The sequence below is a fragment of the Oryx dammah genome, unplaced genomic scaffold (genome assembly GCF_014754425.2).
Source record: "Oryx dammah isolate SB20612 unplaced genomic scaffold, SCBI_Odam_1.1 HiC_scaffold_26, whole genome shotgun sequence".
Lineage (NCBI taxonomy): Eukaryota > Metazoa > Chordata > Mammalia > Artiodactyla > Bovidae > Oryx > Oryx dammah.
The window spans coordinates 32,344,177-32,348,144 of NW_024070210.1; the positions used below are offsets into that span (position 1 = coordinate 32,344,177).

General features: G+C 35.9%; 1 non-coding gene across 1 annotated transcript; it reads left to right on the top strand.

Annotated features, from left to right (window-relative positions):
* The first annotated feature begins 3,895 nt into the window (after positions 1-3,895).
* Positions 3,896-3,968, top strand: TRNAK-CUU. The gene has a single exon. It is a non-coding gene; the product is annotated as a tRNA-Lys (tRNA).

Sequence of the window (3,968 nt, forward strand, 5' to 3'; positions counted from 1 at the left end):
GGAACAGAGGATTGTGGGAAAAGGGAGCGGGGGCGGGAAATGCACCTGGCGAGCAACGCGCATGTGCAAAAGCAATCTCACTGGGGTTAGGTAGGCTCCTGGTTGTTTCGTCTTCGGTTTGGGTTCGTAAATTCGTTCTGTCTTCTGGTTGCTTGAGAAGGTGCGCCAGTCCTTTTCCTAGAATTATTATTTATCTTTTATCCTTCTCTTTAGCGTCCTTATTTTTGTTTTTAAAGCAAAACGGAGAGATGTTCTCATACCCTTACAAAGGCCAGAGAAAACGGTAAGGGAGAGGTCTCCCTCCACCATTGTTAGCCTGGTTCTAACCCAATATATTGAGGCAACCCTATCATCCACCTATTCTAACAAGAAGGAAGAAAGTTGCATTCTTGCATTCTAAGGGTATCACCTCTGGGCTTAGGTCGGAATTTTACAGGATTAGTACCCTTTGTATAACTCTAGTAGAATTAAGGATAAGCTTGATTAAATATTATTTGTTGAACTCTGTATGTCCCAAATACTCAAGTTACACCCTGCTGATGAAACGATGAAAGAGACAGGACCTCATCCTTTACACCCAATGGGAAGAAACAGGCAACAGGGAGTAGTAAATAGGCAAATAGTTGCACCTTTTGGTAAAAAAAAAGAGAGAGAGAGACAGTGGAAGTTTGAACTTTAAACCTGTTATTTAAGGAATGACTTTCCGAATGGGTGATACTTCAATGGAAATTTGGGATTGTTATCTCAGTATAAGTTTGGCTTATTATAGGAAATGTCAGGTCAGTATGGCCTTAAGCGGGAGAGAGTGACAGGAAATGAAATCAGAGAGGTGGATATGGAATCAGATTTCATAATAGTTTGAATTTTAATCTGATTTTAAATGGAAAGCTGTCAGCATTTTTTAAACTGCTAAATACTTCCGTGTGTATTTTCCCCAAAAGAACATCATTTTAAATATCCACACTGTAACTGAAAATCAGAAAAGTACCATTCCTTTTTTTTTTTTTAATCTGCAGACTTTGTTTACAGATTTTGGCAAATCCCTCAGTAATGCCCTTCACAGCCAAAGAAAATCCAAGATCACATGTTGTATTCAGTTGTCATGTCTCTAGTCTCCTTTAATCTGGAAAACACTTTCTTAATATTTCTTTAGATTTCATGGCATTAACACTATTGACAAAAAACATTTACTTTATAAGATATTCCACAGTTTAGGTTTGTATGATGTTTTTTCATGATTCAATTTGGATAAATGCATTTTTGTCAGGAATGTGAGAAAAGTAACCTTCTATTCATATTAGAACCTTATGTTAGGAGGCACGTTGTGTCAGTTTATTCCACTAGTGATGATGTTAACTTTGATCACTTGCTTTAGATTTCTCCACTGTAGTTTCACTTTTGCCCTTTGTAATTTATAAACATCTTATGCAGAAATACCTGGAGACTATGTAAATATCCTGCTATTCCTCCACCTTTTACCCACTAATTGTAGTATCCGATGATTCTTATGATGATGGTTTCCAAATGGTGATTTTCTAATTTTTCTCTTTCCTTTGGGCTTTATACTATGAGATCATCACAGTTTTGTAAGCAGAATGATATAGTTATTAAATGAAGTCTCTTGCTTCTATATGGAAAATGATAAATATATGAAAGCATAGAAGCACAGAGACTCATGCTTTATTGGCATCAGAAGAAAGAGTAGAAGCACAGAGACTTCTGTGCTTTATTGGCATTATACTATGAGATCATTGGCAGTTTTTTAAGCAGAATGATATGATTATTAAATGAAATCTCTTGCTTCTGTGTGGAGAAAGATAAATACAGGGAAGAATAGAAATACAGAGACTAGTTGGAAATCTTGCAGTCCAGTGTGCAAGCAGTCATGGAGAGTGAGTAGAGTCGTCGCAGTGGAGGTGGAAATATGTGGATGGATTTTAGATGTGCAGGCTTGCTGAAAAATTAAATGTAGAAAGTAAAGGGAAAAGGAAATTAAATTGCTTCTTCCTGTTAATGAAGCATTATAATCAAAAGTTTTTATTCCTGAAAAACTGGATAAAAAGGATATGGATATACTTGGAAGACTAGCAGTTTAATTTGTCTGACCCTCACTGAAATATCCTAGTTGCAATTTTTTCATGAAGAGTCCTGAGATAGACCACTGTAGGCCAAGAAAGGACTTCTTCCCAGGTGTTACTAGTGGTAAAGAACTCGCCTACCAATGCAGGAGACAGATGCAGGTTTGAGGCCAAGAAAATGCTGAAGAAAGCTAGAGTATAGTCCTAGGAGGGTTCACCTTGAAGGTATACTAGTACTCCAAACTTGTTTAAGGATCCAGTGAAACCCTTAATTAACTTTCCTGTTTGTGTGTGATAAACACAATTTGAGTGCCTAGGGCCTACTGTGTATTCATTAACAATTATGAATTTGGAGCTCAGCTCTTTCTGAACCCATTATCAGATGAACTGTTTATGTGGGGGCTGGATTGTTGATTTATCTTGTACCTTGGAAAAATGCATTGAGTTTATGGTCTAAGGTTCATGATTATTTGCCTAATTCATTAGAAAACTTAAAAGGTGTGAGTATGGATGTGTTTTAATTATTTTAAGTTACTTTTGGAAATAGTACATATAAAATCAGTATGTAATCTACGCATATATCTTTCTTATAGGGTGATAAAGGCTTTTGAGGTTATCAGAATCTGTTTATACTTCCATCTGTTGGAATAGTGCTTTGCACATTGTAGGTACTTAATAATTGTGTTGAAAATGCAAATAAATACAAATTCATTTCCCAGGTACATTCTGCCAAGTTATAAAAGTTACAATACACCAGAATTTGCAACTGCAAGAAAAAAAAATTGTTGGTGAATAATTGCATTAATATTTCAAGCTTGAAAATTGTAAATATTCTACTTAAATCCTAGGGCACTTTGAGGAATCTAAACATAGTTTATGCCACAGTTTATGACTCTGTTTTAATTAAAATAGCCCTGGAAACATGGTGCCCAATGTGTTTAACTTGTAAATACTGTGTTTTAGGGTTTTAGAAATTACTATTCTTAAGAATTCTTTGTGACTCCCAGGTTTACAATTAGGCTTTATCTTGCTGTTCTGAGCAGTAGAATAGATACCACTCCCATCACAGAAGTCTGCAGATTTCCTTATCTAGAGAACTGCACGAGTATCTCAGAATATATATATTTCTGTAGATTATTCCATTATCTTAGCTTGTCATAGTTTGATCAAAATTAGTTCTTTTCTGCTAGAATTAATTCTTTACCATAAGACTCAGACTCTACAATCCTTTCCTCTCGGCCTGTCTTTTGTGATGGATGTGTAATGACAACCTCTGAGGGGCCTATCTCTGAATTGTCAGGCAATTACGAGAAAGAGGGCCAATTTTAACTGAACCGGTTTCCTCTTCCTCAATTTAGCTTTCCTTGACTAGATCGTATTAAAGAGAAATAACTAAGTTCCACTGTTCTTCCGCGTGTGTAACTAACTTCATTAAAAACTGTATTTACGCTGCGTCCAAAATGGTAGGAATCCATTATGACATTGGATAGAAAGTGAACAGTCTTTTTGATACGTGTTTATGTAAAGAAAACAACTTATCGGGTAGTAAATATTTTAAAACACTTCAGAAAAAAGATTCAGTGATTCTGTAGTGACAGACACAAAACTTTTCAGTGCTCTTGTGATATGCCCACGCTAAAAAATTGCTAAATATAAGTACAGTTAAAGAATTGTTTTAAAGAATTTTTAAAACCAGTTTGGAAGTTAACGTCTCATAGCATGACATAAATTTTTTTTATACCAATAAAGTATAAGAAAACAAAATCAAATATAGTTAAACACTTTAAGAGGAGAAAAATCAACGTTCTCAAACAGGCGCCCGGCTAGCTCAGTCGGTAGAGCATGGGACTCTTAATCCCAGGGTCGTGGGTTCGAGCCCCACGTTGGGCG